Genomic DNA, 19,269 nt, shown 5'->3' on the forward strand with positions numbered 1-19,269 from the left:
ATTAAACATTTTTTTTTGTTAAATAAAAATATCCAGACACGAATAATTCTTGAATAATTAGAACGGTTAAAAAATTAAGATTTTTTTCATAAACTAAATTTCAGGGATATAAATAAATAACGAAACACGAAACTATATTTTTAATTAATTTCAAGTAGATTTTATTTTTACAAGAGTTAAGTTTAGGGATTAGTTATAAAAATATATTAAAAATTAGAAAAAATGATGACTTCTTCTGATAGCGTTTTTTATTGGCAGAATTAGTGCGCACTCAGTGCACATTGAAGCCGTTGTACACTGATTTAATCTCTAATATTTAAAGTGAAGTGCAAATATTTCGCGACTGATAAAATACCCAATACATATTTTACCAAATAGTACATCAGTAAAGAATATTGAGGATTTCGTGATTTAATCCGTTTATGTTAAACATACACTTTACGTTAATTTGTGTACGACGGCTTTAATTTGCACTGAGTACTCACCATAAGTCAAACTCCATGATAGACACGGTATTAACACTAACAAATTATAAAACAAAGCAGAAAGAATCGTATACCTATGCTTTGCAAGATAATGTTATTATGTAACATTCACATTAACACTTTTGGCACTGTTTGCCATCGGGAATTAACTGTCGTGGATACTGAGAGTGTCACGTTTCATTATTTTTCACCCAACCTCTTCATAATAAACGATAAATAAAACGTGGTAAGACGAGCAACGTCGAGCTGGCGTGATCTCTCATCACTCTTGTACACAATTTGCAATTTTAATGTCTGGTCAGGGATCCCTATGTCGCGCACGGCGGAGGTAACTTCAGTGTGTAAGGATACGTAACTCGATAGGATAATAACGCGCGACTGATGCAGTCATGCAAATCAGCATTCAAAAGACACCGGATCCCACGCTACAAATCTTGTGTCGATTGGACAGCACGCGCAGACCTCCTTGTGCTGTCTCGATTACTAACGAAATAATAATGTAATAATGCTAAATAGATTACGTTGATGTAACGGTTGTACGATACATAAATAATAAGGTGGAAAATAAATGTATAAGTAGATACAAATTTTTCTAAATTATATTAAAATTTAGAAAATTTATCTTTCATTAAAAAGTAATTGTATAATTATTACAGTGATCAAAAAAGTTTCAAGTAATAATAATTAGTTAATTATTAATATTAATTACAGTGTACATTTACACAATGACGTAAAAATGTTCAAAAAAAAGTGCTAAAGATATTGTGAATTGTATGAATTAAATATGTAATTAGTACCTTTGTGTAATATTCGTGTAATATTTTTTAGGCTCTCTTTTGTCATCTGACACATATTTAACATTTCAAAGGTATGGTAATGTGTATTCGGCGGATTAAATTTCAAATTCTACGAAATCACTTAACACCGTGCTCACATGAGTCTCACGTATCGCTCGTGCCACCGCAACCGCAGTAGATTGAACACACGCTTTGCATGCGCAGACTTTTTCCCCTATCGCGGGCACGATTATAATTATCAGGATAAACACCCTGTAAACAAAGGCACTTCATTAAGATAATAACGATGCTGGAAACGTCCCGTGAAATGAGAGCTGTCCGATCGCGTGGCGTCTTCCGTCCCCCTACTAAATTTCTACACGTATACGCACGTGACGCGACTGTCATTATCAGTTATCGCTTTAAGAACTGTAATTACATTAAAATATATGCGGTTTCTCGTTAAGCCGCCGACGGGATATTAACGGTTCGAAAATACGGGAGCGTATTCATCAGGTTGTATCGTTCCTCGGTCAATTCGTCGCATATACCCGCCCTCCGTGTTTACGAGAAGGCTTATATAATATTTGAACACGTGACTCGCGACGGGAACCTTCCCCCCCCCCCAACAAAAGTCACTGTAGACAGCTATGGTTAAGCGATCACGGTATATTTGTTTTGTTTTTTTTTCATCTGGCGCGACACATGGGTATGCATATAAGCATATATACACGTTCATATTCGATGGCTCGCCGTAGCGGCCATTTTCTCGCGTATGACGATCTCACCGCTGGGGATCGAGCTATGCCGAGCTCCGATATACTGTTACGTCGCTACTCTCGTAAAGCAGTCGCTATTATTCCTACGTATGACGGTAGTGCTATGTTGACATTCCATTGCTGAAGTTACGACTGGCATCGCTGTACCTATCTGGAATTTTTCCAAATTCCATCTTTATGCTTGATACCGTTCTCCGAAGTCTTTGTTATCGCATCTTCGGCATTTCAAACACGTTCCCGATATTTCTAGTATAATCTTGTCAGTTTCATATTTAACAAAGACATATGAAATGCTTCTGCAAAATTCATTATTAATTATTGAATAAATATAAATATCCAAGTAATTATATGCGGTTGAAGGAATGCGGTAATCTTGAGACATTAAACCGAATAAAGTTCACATCAGGAATAATTAAATAACGTTGAAATGTGTAATTGGAATGAACGTTAGTTCGAAACTTTAAAAAGATATTTATATTAATTAGGATGAAAAAAATGCAAACTCGCGTCTTGAGGTAAGAACGACGTAATTCCATAATCTTTCTTGAGTAGTACACTTGATCAAATTTCAGTTTATAGTATTCGGTTTACAAACGTAGGGAAGCATAGCACCAATTGCAAACGGGAGCGAACGCGTGATATCAGGAAGGAACAACGATTCGCAATATTTGATTTGAACATATGGCTGGAAATATTGATAACGCGCCCGCGATAAAGCGTCGTCCAACAAGAACTGCGATTGGTGCAACACGCGATACGAATGCAATAACCGTTGCAGATAATCGAATTGCGCGCAGTTATGTTATCGCCAGGTATACTACAACATTATTTCGGTAAAGTGCAATGTAAATCGACGATGTGCGTTTTAAATTATATCACCGTAATTACGAAAAATTTAAGGAACGGGTGTATAAGTACATGATATTAAATTAATCATTCTCCCGAAGCGAGAAACGAGAGAAATTTTATTATCGTGGCGCATATTCCATCTTAATTTATGAAATACAATTAATAAAGCGCTAAGAAAGTTGTGAAGTTCTATGATGAAATGAAATTCCAAGATACGTTTATTTAACAACGCCAATAGTAAATAAAATAAATTAAATATTTGTTTTTTTTTTTAAATTAAGCAACGGCATATTAGATATAGTATTCTATCGTATTCTGAAAAATCTCACTATAAAGTCTTACATATAAACTTTCGTATCCTAATAGTATTTTTACAGATTTTATATTTAATACACATATACACATTAAAATATACATTTTCTCGTTTTGATAGTGAAAGATTTTACTTATCATTATTTAAATTACAAAATAACTATTTTTGTGCGTCAATAATTTCTTATAGCTTACCAGTTGACATAAATATTTTACAAATAAAGACTTAGATAAAAAATACCTTGGATCTTTAGATATCTTTAAAATATCTCGTAGTATTATTTATGCTGTCTTATCGCACGATTAGAAATCAAACGTTCTACGGAAAAGGCAACTAAAACAAATTATCGCGACCGATACATATTTCAGTGACAACAAGTTGAAAAGCATTGCGTCTGTGATTAAGCCAACTCCATCGTTATCTTGGCGACACGTTTTATCACGATTAAATATTGATGTGCATCTCGAACGTCGTCGAAGGAACGCTGAACATTTATCATTTCTCTATAATTTTATCACGCTCGTAAAAACCATAACTGGAGAGTTTCCCATATCGTTGCATTCCTCCACATGTAATATATAATTTTATTCCGTGTCGGAGAACGCGTATTCATGATAGACATTTTTTCGCGTACGTCCGTATACGTAATGCATTCACGATAGACCATCGTTCACGGGCGACTATACATGGATATCAAGAAAGAAAACAAAAAAACTTCTATAATATTATTTTTCTTTTTCAACATTCTTCCCTAACTGTGTGTGTGTAATACATTTGTTACATCTGGCAATAAGTTTTTTTAAAGCATCAAAAAAGTAATTTTTATCTCTCGAAATGCACAGAAATTACCGATTTGACTTCTTCATCGCCACCAATTTTTTTTTCTTGAAGATCTTTCATACTTGGAAAAATAAAATAATCGCTGAACCAAATCTGGACTGGACGGTGGGTGGTATAACGATTCGAAGCTACATTATTTGGAGAAATTTGATAACGGTACGGTACTCGATTAGTGGTGGTAGTCGACGTGCAAAGTGTCTTCGTCGGATACCTATATTTCGCAGTGAACTGATCAGATTCCGATGATTTCTCGTATTTATAAGTACAATAAGTTGCACTTTAATATCCGCTTACATTAGTTTCTCTCTGACTCTCTAACCCCGCCATTTCGCGAATATATTGACCCACCCACGTATTTGCTCCTATATAAATTTTTAAATAGAAAATTGGATTTTTAAGCGTATTGTTAGTTTAGTTTCTACTTTAGTGACGGTTTTATTATATTCTCTTCAAAGTAAGTAAATAAGATAATTATTGAACTAGAAATTTAGTTGCGAACAAGTTCCTAAGAAGAATTCTGGTGACGCCTATGGTCAGCTTCTGCAATTCGCTTCATCTTCCTATACGAGATAGCGCGTGCGAGATATTCGTTTCATGAACTGCAACGATGATGAAGTCGCTTGCAGACCAACCGTGCGGATAGACTCGCGAGCGAAAACGACGAGGGAAAGAAACATTGCAAGAGTGATGGAGAGGATGTGTGTTCGCGTAATCGCGTGTATATGGCCGCGCACGAGCGTATATATCGGGTGATCTAAGATGCATAGCGAAACATTCCTCTATATAGCAAAGACAGCGAACGATATAGCGCGCGATGAATGTTTTATATATATATATAAAATACATCTTATTAAATAATTAAATTAAATTTTTCTTTTTTATATTGCTATGATTAATAAATAATGCACAAATATTCATCAATTCAGGAAAACACATTTTAACATTTTGAGACAATTTTTCCGTAATAAAAATTTTATGGTAGTGATTTGATAGCATTATCTTGTATTTTTTGTAAATATTACTAAAGTTTTTCATAAAATTTATTTAACAAATACTTCTAGGTATTTTAGTATTATTTAAAAGATAATTACGTGATGATTCAATTTATTATCATTTCTTTGTTATCATGTCGTATATATCGAAAATAGGATTAATTTTTAGGATTAATCAAGTTTGTTTTGCAGATTTTTTTAAATCTAGTAATACTAATAATATATTACTTTATTGTATTTTCAAAAAAATAAGAAGAAAATCAGAATAATGAACAATTTTTATAGCGTATATGAAATCGTCTGAGTATCTTATATAGTATTTCACGTAACAGGTGACAAATAAAAAAACTAATGTACATATGTGCATTATTTAAGGCATACCATCGCATCGGCTTGATCACCCTGTACGTACGACGTGCTTTATCCGGTGGATAGGTATACGGCAAGCAACCGGCGATAAGGCGCGGCTAAACCCGCCCAATCAGCTATGTTTCACGGTACTCGCGACATTACCACTTTATATCGCCTATCGTTCTCCATATATATTTGCCCGTTCCACGTGCGTGCATGCCGTCGCCGCTTATATATTCGTGCACACGACATATCTCCGCGGTCGTGTGGGTGCGCACACTTTCGCCTGGGATACGTGCACGGGTGTGTAAAACGTAAACACCGGGGGGGACCGATATCGACACGGCACGGCGTGCCCCTGCTTTATGGTATCGCTGATTCCGTTTCGAGAGGTCGATCTTTACGAGTCGCTCCGTCAGGAATTTTATCCTCGCCGTGGTGTCCCGCGAGGATTATTATTGTCGGCGAACGCGCGATCGTCGATCGTCGATCGTATTGTTATACATGATGGATCTCCCCGCGACGATAGTTGCGAATATACGAGAAAATAATACGAGCTATATATAAATTGGATGCGGCAGTCGGTGAAGCGGTCAAGTTTCATACCGAACTCACTACACAGGCACAGTTTTCATAATATAATTCCATACGTAGTATAAATATTGGCGTATCATTCTTTCCAAAGTTTAATAATTTGTTATCGACTTCTGTTAAACGTGCTTTATTCAATTGTCACAATTTTATAAAAGTAGAGGGAGTTAATCACATTGGGTGCGGCTCACATGCAACAGCTCAAATTATCAAATTAACAACCAGTGAGGCAATAAATAACCACGCAGCCATATAAAGGGCATGACTCTTAGACGTTCCTATTTCACTAAATTTCCCTCGCAATTGCGAGCGATAAATCTTATTTAGACACGTTGGCTACGCTTAAACGTTTGTCAATTTCATTAAAGTAACCCCTTCGAACTTCCGTCCCTTTTCCCGTCTCCACTACCCTATTAACGGTTGATCGTGAGAGATACGTTGGTGGTAACCGGTATGTCGAAACCCCGCGCTCGGTGAGAATGAGTGCCACATGTGGCAGAGAGACAATTGTAAAATGGCGAGTATTGCCTAATCCGACGCGTTCCCGATTGTATATGCCGATTGCACGCCTATGTAACGGCAACAACAGAACCGAGACCCGAGTGTAGGCGATCTCGGCTAGACACCGCTCGGCTATATAGGCACCTCTCGCGTTGAGTCAGCGATTCCTGACATAATAGCGATCCTCGTCGTCGCGCGGCGAGTGCTCTCGTGTCTCCTACCGTGTCCGTCGATTAGCACCCGTTATAGGCCGCTGTAACGCGGTAGCAATGACAGGGTTCACGTGGCCGTGACATAACATAGGAAATACGAAATACGCCGTGCATTCGTCAACTAAAACTGGCACAAAGCCAGGTCATGACCGTTGTGAGTCTGAATTCTAAAAGTTTAGAATCGAGACTGCTGCTTATCCTCGAAGTTGCTCAAAGCTAATTGCTCATTGCTAAGAGCTACCTAGTTTCGAATCAATTTGGAATCAGACAAAAATCAGAATGATCGCGATAGATTATGGCCAATCACTAAAAGAAATCTGCGTCTGTACTTTATCAAAGAATCTAACTTTTCGAACAATTACATATTGTAGAATAACATAATAAGTATTTATTCTTAATATTCTCTATATTTTCTTTAAAAAATGTTTGCTTTGCTAGAATCGGACTAATTGTTGCTTAAAGAAAAAAGTTTTAATATTTGGATCCTTCACATCTACAAATACTACGCGTGTTCGACAAACGACCCATAATGACCGATAGGGTACTAACATGCAGGCGTTGTTATTTGACATGCTGTGCACGAAGGGATCACGGGAATTTTATGGATATGATCACTGTTCGCCCTGTAGTTACTCATGTAGGTACAGGTTGACTCTAAATTTATATACGATATTATTAAGCGTTGATACATCGTTTCATCGAGCGTTCGACAATGAAATTTATTATCGTAATTTTATAATTCTTATAATATTTTCTTCACAGATTTATTAGTATACATGTACATTAACATGAATAACACATCATTGTTATACACTATGTCGACATTATTTGAAAATAATGTTAATAATTTCTAAAAGAAAATTTCAAAAATTATAACATAAACATATACATATTTAATATTAATCATGGAAAATCTTTCTCCATCTTGCCGAAACAAGCAATTAACAGCGTTGCATCTTCTGGAACACTTTAACTGTTAACAATCGGACATGGAATTCTTCGATCTCGTACGATAGGATGGCAAAGAACGCGCCTTCGTGTTTCGCCTAATGCGCGATGCAGTAAGCCGCACGAGCACGCGAGTTACTGCTGATTAGAAATGCATTCGCTCAACTGGTTCCTCGGCGCGGCGGTTCGCCGGCATGCACAATACCGAGTGCAACAACGATCGTGAATGCCGGAGCCAAGTTGGCGGACCATCCGCGGCATTCGTGCAATTCGCGCCGTGGGAATGCAATCGAGAGTTAGAAATGCCGATGTACCGCGACGATATCGACGTTCGTTGCAACCCGGTAATCCACGCTGGTGGTTCTTCCAGATGTAAAGGTCAACTGAACGATGTATGGCATTTAGTCAAACGGTCCGGTGAATCTTCCTTTAAAAATGCCACTGTGAGAACAGTACGCGATTCGTAGCAAAATTATTTGTTACCACAATTATTTGTTCAATTTAAAATAATGTGAACAAGGTTAACTCTTTTAGCTTCAAACATAATTTTTTGGATGCAAACAATTCTCTTTTAAATAAATTTTTTATTTGCTTGAGTTTAGTTACGTATGTTAATTTAAAACAAATAAATTACACTAAAAAAGCAAGTTAATTGAAAATCTCTCGAGAAACGCACACTCCTTGGAATACCCGGTCGAATTTTGACCGTGCTGTATCCCGAGACCAATGCGCCAAGATAATCTACGAGGTTCGACTTCTCGGTATTCTCGCACCTCCGACCGCCCGAAAAGAACCCCGCGGTGCCTTAAAAGAGAAGGAGGCGGAGAAGAAGGCCCTTGTACAGGGTTCCCGCGCGATTTATCCGCGCTCTCTTTACGAAATTCTCAGGGATAAGAGCTACGAGGTACCAAGGTACGAGGTACCGCACGCGCAGACGGGTGAAACGTAATGATGCAGCCAATCTGCGAATGCATACGTGCGTGCGTGCGTGCGTGCGTGCGTGCGTGCGTGCATGCGTGCGTGCGTGCACGGCGGAGAACCATACGCACCGCGGGCGCAGATAAGGACAGAAACGGCGGCAATTACCGTAGCGGACCGATGGTACGAGAGAGAGGGCCATATTCATCATCCGAGGTCATTTGAATACCGCGGTGCCGAGAGGAGAACGCGACAAGACGATAAGAGAGGACGGACGGGAGAAAGGAGTGAAGGAGGTGGGAGAAAAGATCGTAGGCTTTTCGACGAGTAGGAAGACACGAGAAAGAGTGATGTGGAGGGAGAAGGAAGATTCCTTCGTCCAGCACGAAGCTAACACTGAAGGAAAAGAGAGAGAGAGAGAGAGGCGACGCATCGGTCCGGCGGGGGCGAAGGAACGAGGGAGGAGGGGAGAAACCGGTTACAGAAGAAGTAAACACGCGACGGTGATGTTACCCTCCGTTCCTCTCTTCGTCACTACAAAGTGCCGAGAGTCTTCGAGGATCTGGAGTGTGACGTTCCTGAAAAGTCAGCTGCTGCACCGAGGAAGAACATGGCGGACGCGACACGGCACGCGCGATCTAAGCTCCTTTCGGATAAATGCGCGTCGCAGGGTTGTTCACCTGTCTCGATATTCGACGTACTGAGCCGAATGTTCAAAAAAAAAAGATGATATTAGGGGCAGAAACCAAAATGATAGATTAAGGTTCATAAATTTTTCTTTTTCACGAATAACTGTTTGAAGAATCAATCACTGTTTGTTTATTGCCCGGAATAATCATTTATTTAATATATAAATTATCACTTGATTTTTACTCGAATTATTATTTAATTTATTATGTAAAAATTAAGCGATATTTAAATTGCTTTCCACAAAAAATAACATAAGTAATCAAAATTTATTGTCAAGTTGTCCTTAAAAAATGGAAATTTTAAACGTTTATTTATAATCGTGAAATGTCTAAATTTACCGTGAACTTTCTTCAAGTCTAGCACGTTCCGCGCCTGCGAATAATTGATTTGTGAAAAAGAACCGCCATGAAATCATGATTCTATTGGTAGTTAATTGCCAACTTATCGACAGCACCGAATCAAAAGTTAAGGTTTCTCGGTTGAGCGAGATAAATCTACTGACATATATTGATCGCATCACGATTCTTGCCCGCGCTAATACCCAAAAAATTACGAAGCCTGACTCGTTCTTTCGATGTAGTCGTCGATTGAAAGTAGCTTCCTTACTGATTTTAAAACCGCGCGGGCTTCGAGCAGCAAAAAGCAGCTCCCCATGATGCCGTGTCGTATGTCCGAGCATGTGTCAAGAAATTGGCTTGATATCGCAAAAAAGATCGATAGTGAGAAAGCGGTTTCGCGAACCGTTTTTAAGGAAGCTAACGTTAAAAATAACTGTTTAAATTTTTTTTACCCTCACTGAGATACACTGGCGCTGACAACTTTTAATTCTATGTACATAACTTTAAAAACTCATTAGTTTTTTTCTAATATTAATTGATAAAATTTACGAAAAAGTAGCATTAATATTATTGAAGAGAAAAGATAGTAGTAATCATACAATCTACATTTTCTTAAATCGTTTTGTATCGCGTGCTACCACCACTGATGGCCCACACTGAACTTTTCACTCAAACCGTCTAATATTTTGAGTACAGATAATTTTTACACTTCTTCAACTAAGCGTCATGGATAGAAAATTTAATCAAAAGCATATTTTTAACACGTTTTGTTTTTTGCCATTGATGGTACACATAACTTGACCGGACAGTCGCGCAAAAATCGAAACGTGTTAAAAAGATGCTTTTGGCTAAATTTTCTATCCATGACGCTAAGTTGAAGAAGTCACTATCAAGTAGCTAAGGCGAATGCACATATCATCCACAGATTTCATCAGCGTTCCTATATAGACGTTATTGATGCCAAGTTTTATTAGTTGGAAAGCGGCTTCAGATTGGGGACTTACATTAATGTGAATACGTTCTGAAATATATCACTATTGATTTATGGTCGTAGATGATTAATAGTCGTAGAATCTCTCGTCGAAACAACCGGAATAATTTTTAGAGGAATACAAGATGCACTATCTCGAAAGGCTTATTCAATAAGTTGCAGCAATTCCGCGCAATGATATTGCCGAAGTTTCTCGCGCGGAATGCCAATTTTCTCGAGTGAAAAATATGCGTTATTCGTAGCAATCCAGCGTAAAAGGCAGTCACGTTCTTAATCGTACTTTATCGTGTTGATATTCGTACTAATGAGCGCGTTTAATGCCAATTAAGCGTTCATCGATCCAAGCTTGCCGTCGCGTCGATTTATTAGGTGCGATATCGCGATCACGATACGGAAATGCCACTCGATCTCTTCTATAAATAGAGTTTCTTAACAAATATTGGATATAAAGAAACCGCAATATTTATTAGGAGTTTTATTCAGCTTGATCCAGATAATGGTCGGGGGGACGTCCTACTCGATGCTTTCGTAAGGGTGTCTTCCCAGATGTTTTTGTTCTTCTATCGGCATACTTTAGAAAGAGGCGCCGTGTTTAATGGTTCGGTACCTTTTCACAAATATTGATCATTTGTAGGATGTGTTGTGGCAGAGAGAACGACCAGAAAGATCTCACTAACTTAAATTCCATGTTATTAACTATTACACCGACTATCTATTAGAGGACATATCATTTCTCTTATTTCCTTTCTTTCTCATTTCTTTTTTGTTTGCAAGAAAATTGTTGGATATGTATTAATTTTTAAAACTATCTTTTTTTGTAGATATAAGTTATATTCAAATGCAAAATTAAATGAAAATAATTTACATTGTATTAAAATTTTAATTTATAATAATTATCCTAAGATAGTTCTACAATTTTTAAAGATTCTTTTAATTTCAGAACAATTAAAACTCGTAAGTTAACGCAAATATTGATTACACATTTCTCTGCGATAAATCGTATCTCGATATAGCCAGAGAGCCCTTCTTACGAAAATGGAAATTTTCTCGCGATGATGCGGCATCTTGTTGACACGATTGTTTCGTGTCAACAAGATGCCGCATATCAGAAATCTTGCATTTTCGTCACGACTTTCAGTCGTATTTGCATGTAATGCAAATCCCACATAGCGATCAATATTCGTTGCTGGCGACAATACACTAGACAATTGGTGTTTGTATAGTTGAGGAAAAAGAAGTACAAGAAGGTTGGGTAACAGAAAGCAATAGAAGCGGTAAAGGCCAACGCAAATGTATAAGCGTAGCATAAGACCATTAAACCAATGAGCATTCAGCATAAAGTCGCTCTATTAATTTACATAGGATGCTCATTGGTTTAGCGGTCTCATGCTATGCATATACAGCCTATGCAATTTTGTGTGCGATGACCTTTAAAAGGAGATAGGATCGGAAAAAGACGAAAAAAAATAGAATAATGCACCACGTTATCCTCACCACGCATCTTTTGCTCAAACCTGTAGTACCTGACTCGATGTATTTGATCGGAGGCCTGTAGCTTATGGACGTATACGAGAGATTATCTTAGGAATCTCACGTAGAGAAATGGCCTGGCATATTTCTCTTTTTTTCTGTCTTGACACACAAATCCTAATATTAAATAATAAGTTTACCCAGGATTATTATTAATCAATTCTCAGATACGGATCCCCCTCAAAGAATTTCGACCCAACAAATTCTTTAAATATTTTTCTATCTTCTAAATACTTCAATCTCTTTACCGTCTTGTGACCGAGTAGAATAGTATCAAAACATAATAATATACAAACATGTGTACATGCACTAGCAAAATTTTCTAAAACGCAAGAAACCAAAATTTTAATTGATGAGAGATAATTCTGGTTTGATTAATTGAAACAAGTACTGAAATATTCTATGTATAAGACTTTTTCTTATACATATATCTTTGTGTAACGACAATTGATTTATTGTTTCGAAAAAATTAAGCTTGTACTTAATATAATTTAATTACTTGTTAATGAGATATATATTAGTGATTTCAAATGAATAGATTCAGCATTTAGAATTTGCCATCAATGCATTCTATACACATACATTAAAAATATATGTTAATCGTATATAAAAATATTAAAAATATATCTGAAAGAAATAATAATATGCATATTGTACTCTAAAAACTTTTAGTTCAAGTTTCTCTGATATTTGGTGATTCTACAAAAAGGAGGAGAGGAACATTTTATACCGGAGCAGAATTAGAAAATTGCATTCCATGCCTTTGCAGCAACTGCATTTCTATTCATTATCGCATTAGTGTTTAACCTTGATGCAATAAGACGTTGCTCCATAAATTCCTTACTGTTTGTCAGGCCTGAAAGAGCGATATGATATGAACCCAGGTTCTAAACTCGATGCGAGAAAACTTTTTTGAGCCCTGAGGTAGCGGCGCCATTGCTCTCTGAACCGGTATTCTCTTCTGGGCAGTATTTTAGTCGCTCTATGCCCATGATGTACCCCAGCGCCTAAGTCCCATGGGGGGGGGGGGAGTTACCTGCATCAACGACGAGAGAGCCGCGGTGCCAGATGCCTTGAGGGCACTTTTGCCACTCTTCGTGTTCTCGTGCCACGCTCTCGTGGTTCAACAATGGATCAGCATGAGAGATATCGCAGACTGGGTCCATAAGGACGCGGATATAAGCTCTATCTGCCGTTCTCTTGAAACAAAGCACCCAATCGATGCGCTCTTCGATCCGTCTCGTCGCGCTTAAAAATTTTGCAAGCTATTTGTGTGTTAATATTATAATATTAACAATATAATATTATAGAGTAAAAAGTAAATTATTATATATTATTAAACAGATATATATATATATATATATATATATATATATCTTTGATCATACCTTTTTTCTTTCACTTTTTATGAAAAAAGTTGCCATATGTATTTTATTAATAAAGTTATATTTTAGCAAACAGGTATAAAATAATTTTTTTAAATTATTTAAACTTAAAGAACGTGATCTTTTATTAATTTACTTGAAGTTTAATTTACTAAAAAATTTATTATTATATTATATTGCATATTAATTTTTTTGCATAAACTTATTAACTTTATTAATAAAAGAAAAATTTATTTCAGAACATTGAGAAAAGATTTTAGTTTAAATTCATCCATTTTAATAAAAAATTTTTATATTTTTACTCAAAAGTTAGTAGTACTTTTATTTGATTGAGCATCTTACATAGTTAAATAATTTGTATAAAATTGATTGGTACGTAAACTCAAGAAAGAAATTAGATGTGCAGTATTCATCGTTAAAGAATTGTAATGATTACAGCTTCTCAAGCTTTATGGATAACTTCTCAATTTATTATTCGAAAATTTGATATATGAAATGATGATTTGCTAATTTGCAATTTCTTTAAATCGTTACTATTCTTTAATATCCTAGAGAGGAGCAATCGTGTTGTTTTTATCTGACTCGTGCACGCAAAATTTCTCGCTGCTGAGTTAGGAATGCGGAAAATCTAACGTTCCTTTGCCGAGTTTTACAAAATAAAACAGGCTATGAATAAGATTAATCCATAAATCGAAACACAAGATCTTTTCTGACAGATAGTAAAAATGTTTCTCTCTTTCGCGGCGAACCCCACATCATCAGGAGTAGATTCTTCCAATATATCATATATCCTCCCAGTAACGTCAAAAAAGCTAATGATATGTTCTAACCTTCGGTTTCTTTAGTTCTGGAACTTTAAGCTATTGTTATTAGAATAACCAGATCACTTTGTGCGAGATCATGGTCACACAATCGATACTAAACGAACCTAAGGATAGAAAAACCACTTGAAGGGAACAGTGGCGATCGAGTTAATGCTGGCGCCATCACCATCTTCTGTTATTAAAATTAATAATGGTAAACTTTTACAATGTTTACAAAGTTGAAAGTGTCTCTTTAACAAGTAAAATTTTGTCTTTACTTTTCATAAGTATTACAAAAACGTTATAATGAAATTACTGTAAAAATGAAACTTATATATTTTTATAATATTTTCTTTTACAAATTATAATGTGTATGAAAATATTTCATTCCTTTCGACACTGGTTCTTCCACATTACATCACGTACGATCCTTATGGCATATGAAGCACGTATGTTTAATCAATCAGGTAAAACTTCAACAGAAATCCCGCGACGTTGTTAAACAGCAGGTAAAGTAATTCCACGAAAGAGTCCCGTAAGAAAAGTATGCGTGAAAGCAAGAAATGTTCAGGTATAAACGAAAGGATGTATGATCACGAAGTGGGGAGCAAGACAAAATGACTTATGCCGAGGATGTGTGAAAGAGGAAAATAAGTAGCTAAATTTAGGTCCACGCATACTCGTATAAACCACCTGTTGACTCTTCGGCAATGAAGATGGCACGTGTGTGATCGTCCTTGCTTTATTTTACTGTGTAATAAATCTTTATAGGAAAATAACATCAAGTATCAAGCATAGGGTATTAAATTTGTTAAATGTTATAGGTATGAACATATGTATCTTTCCAAAATCTCGGTAAAATAACGTGACAAATTGGGTTTAAAAATAAAACGTTTACAGAGCAACAAAATTGAAAATTGCATAATAAATATTTGATCATTTTCCTATTGATATGTTTTATAAAAAACAGAATTTTAAGTTATATTTTAATTTTAATTTATATTAATGTTTTTTCGCGATGAAAAAGTATTGGCAACGAAAAATGACAACAGCACAAAACAACAAAAGAAAGATACGGCTTTTACGATAAAACCGTCTATAGAATTTTGGAATTCTATCCTGCTGATATTTCGACCTCACAGTAGGAGGTAAAGGTATAACTATGATCCCCTAACGATGCTTTAACTGGCGATGCACCTTTAGAGGAAAAATTCGCTTTTCAGGTATCCAAATTTGGTACCATTGTTCCTGCGTTGCTACACGTATAGTCTAGACTGTGTGTTCGCGAGAATAGTTTTTCTGTGGTCTGTCGGTGCTAAATAATATCGCGGATAGTCAAGCCACTTGAGGGACAATAGACGAGAATTGTGTCTCGTAGACAGAGGCGCCGAGAGCCGAGGGTGAGTCGAGAGATGGCTCCGATCGCCCCCATGTTATATACAAGCTATCGAAAGGGCATAGTCAGGCACCTGCTAGCTAAGCATCAGTATCCCTTGCGAACCGAACTAAAATCTATAAGGAGATGTATATTCCTATCGTGACCAGGTTGAATAGATCAGGTTGACTTGAAATTAAATTAACACGATTATTGAGAGCGTGCATTATTTATACTAATATATAAGACACACAATGTTAAAAAAGTACAATAAAAGATAATAGTAATATTATATTAGAAATTAGTTGAAATTACTTAATTACTTTGATTATAAGCATATATTTTCATTTTATTTGTTTATTCCAGTATACTGTATATTTCTTTATAGTAACATGTGATAATGGGACATATGTCGTTCATAACACATGTTAATAAAATATTTAGTAGATAATAATCAGGAAGATATTACATAACGAAATATAGTTATAAATATAGCACTAATTTCTTACTGTTACTTTCTATCAAGGGATATAATACAAATATCTATAAAAGTCATTAATCTTGCTTTACATTACATTATTTTGCAACCTGAAGCGTCACGCGAATCGTCTATCAAATATGTAATTTGTTGGACATAATTGTCAGCATTTCTTTAGGTAATTTATAAAAGGAATGGAGAAATATCGATAAGAGCGTTGCACGTTTGCTCTTTCGTGGAATATCTCTCGACAAGAATGTATTTACGATAAAATAAGCGTGTATATCGTGAAAAGGGCAAATGATCGTTGTACTCTTCGTGTTGCTGCAATTTTTGAGATGCAACGACGAGAGTTCCTTCCCCGAAGCAACTCCGCGAGAATGGATTCTTCTTGGAAACTGAACACGATGTATTTTCACGCCTGTCTAACATGGTTTTTACGTAACTCGATTACAGATTCTTACCAGTCCTCCTCTCGGGGTATTCGATTAGATACACACCGCAACTATGATACATACTACTTACGGATCATCATTTTTATTCTAATTATTACCTCAAACGTTTCGATATTACGTAAAGGCAACGAAAATAGCTATACATTATATTTCTTTTTCAAAATGAGGTACATACTTCACATTTCAGGCTGTATATATTATTAGAAATAGTGGTTAGTCAAAATAGCTTGTAGTGTGTTAATGTTTCATCTTATAAATTATTTATATAGAGACATATTAAAATAAAAAATATGTAAATTTTATTTATTATATGTGATGCCTTTATATTATATATACTGGCATTATATTTGAAGCTAATTACAATAATTAAAAGCAATATATACAAATAAATTATCCCTTGAAAAATATTTTGCAGTTTATAATTTTCACATGGATAATTTTACCAAATAATTTCTGATATCTGAGATTATAGATTCCATAATAATTAAAAAAAAATGTAAAATGATTGAGGCGCGAAAACATCTTGTCTCATCTCTTATCCTCATTTTTTTATATAAAAGCCTACTCGATTAATTTAATATTACTCGGAACACATTCGGAACCGCTCATCATCATCATCAAATTAAACACTTCCTTCGCCAGAACAGCATCTACACCCCCGACCTTTCCATCCCTGCGGCGCGTCTTCAGGTTCTCTCTTGTATTCTCTCCGCGAGCAGAACACATGCTTTTCTTTTTTCTGGTCCAGATGCATCACACGCAACCCCTCAGGTGTGTGGTGCTCCGATCGGGGCATCTTATATGCGGTATCGCACGAACGTACGAATGTATATTCTACACCTACTACTGCAAGTCAGGAGCTTTGGCGACTGGTGTGCGTGTGTACATGTGGTGTATACCTGCGTGTTGTACCTGGCTAGAAGAGCAAAGTAGGGGAAACGTTCTATGAGGTGAGACGAAGAGATGGAGGAGGTGCGAGAAGGAGGATGGTGGGAAGCTGGATGGAGGCGAAGGTGTGCGAGGCAGGGAAGTTAAGAGCTATCTTCTGCTTTGCGGCGTTTTAGGAGGAGGGAGGGCGGGGCGGCGCGGTGGGGCGAGAGGACCAAAGAAGCCCGACAGCGGCAAAGGAGAAGGTGCTCGGCCCTGCCATGCCGTGCCGCGCTGCGCCGATGATGATGACGCCGGTGGTGGTAACGGTGATGGTGGTGGTAGTAGTAGAAGGTGGAAAGGGAGAGAGAAAGAGAGACGGAGAAGACGAAGCGCAGGAGAGGCGAAGAGAGAGTCCTGCTCAGCGTGGACCTGTGCGTCGTTGCATGGCCGACCTGGAGACTCGCTCTCCGCAAGGTGAGACGCGCGGACCAAAGAGGAGGTCTCGAAGGATCGACAGAAATTCTCGTGAAAGCTGACTCTTCCTCTTTCGCATCATGCTTACGATCGCGCGCGCCCGTGTTCTCCTTCGGCCACCTCTGTCATTCTTCACTATCTCGCGTTGACTCCGACTTGACTCTCTTCGTGTACCAAGGAGTGAGTGATCCGTATCTTTTTATCCGCGAGGGATCTCCGGACTTTCCACCAAGTGCTCTCGATACAGATCCGCCACTGAAGTGAGACCGAATCATTATTTATCGGTGAAAACATCGCATCTTATATCGAACCAAGTTAAACGCGTGTGCTCATCCTTGGATTCGCTTGGAGCTTTGAGTGAGACACCTTAAACAAGAATAAATCAAACTCTCAAACAAACTCGTCATTGGACATCTTCGTGGAAGCGACGTCAAAGCGGACGTAAAGTGCGGAGTCGACACGTTCGACCGTGATAACGTGTGCTAACGTTAGAGTGTAGCGTCTCTTATCAAGCGCACGAAACCGATCTCTCGTACGGCCACAATTTTATGTGCGCGTGTCCGTCAAGAGAAGTCTACTTGCATCATATCAAGACGCTTGACAACTACGTTCGGCGAACGATGTCGATTGCTTCGTGCCATGTGACCGATCGAAATCGCCGTCGTTAGGATTTACGAATCGATGCATCTTTTTGGAGCTATTTCGCGAAATCGCGCGAAATCGCTCTGCGCGGAAGGTGAACAGTGTGTGTTTCTTCGGTGGCGCGTTAAATCATAAATTCGAATGCCTGGTGCGCGTAAGTGTGTACACGTCGCTAGCTCGGAAGACTCGTCGCGAAAGTAAACGTTGGAATTTCCTTTCGGAGTCTCTGCCAAGAACAGTCCACGTTCGTTTCGTCTTGGATTTATCTCACGGGCCGTATGAATGTTAAACTAAGGTGAGTGAGGTACGCTTCTATGAATTTGCGGAATCGCGCGGTGTCGATATCGTCTGCCATCTTTACGCGCCAAATTGCAACGAGTGTGGAGTATTTACTTTCGTAATGTGATTTTGCTGCGGCGATGATCACAACATCGACTCGTCACGCATGTCTGACGTGCTTCGACTGATGCAAATGATAAGATATTTAAACATGAAAATTTGTATTTTTGTGGTATATTCAACGCTAAACATAATCGTATTATTTTCGTAATATTTTTTTATCAAATGTTTTCTTCTTAAACAAATAAAATAGCAATTATATTTTTGCATTTAAAAAATTAGGGGGCATTCATCATCTCTTTCTAAATTTAATAACGTACGAGAAGCACGCTAGTGAAATATCA

General features: G+C 37.3%; 1 protein-coding gene across 3 annotated transcripts in view; it reads left to right on the top strand.

The window, feature by feature from the left end:
- Egfr (epidermal growth factor receptor) overlaps window positions 1–19,269 on the top strand; it is a 159,229-nt gene that overhangs the window by 76,667 nt on the left and 63,293 nt on the right. Inside the window, exon 1 of one of the 3 annotated variants that reach the window (XM_077402663.1) lies at window positions 17,906–18,881. The exons of the other annotated variants lie outside the window; for them this stretch is intronic. The gene's annotated coding sequence lies outside the window, so the exon portion shown is untranslated. Of the gene's footprint in view, window positions 1–17,905; window positions 18,882–19,269 lie in introns of those variants that run through there. 3 annotated transcript variants of the gene reach the window in all.

This window comes from Temnothorax americanus, unplaced genomic scaffold, assembly GCF_048541705.1.
Source record: "Temnothorax americanus isolate GAGA-0224 unplaced genomic scaffold, ASM4854170v1 Scaffold16, whole genome shotgun sequence".
NCBI lineage: Eukaryota > Metazoa > Arthropoda > Insecta > Hymenoptera > Formicidae > Temnothorax > Temnothorax americanus.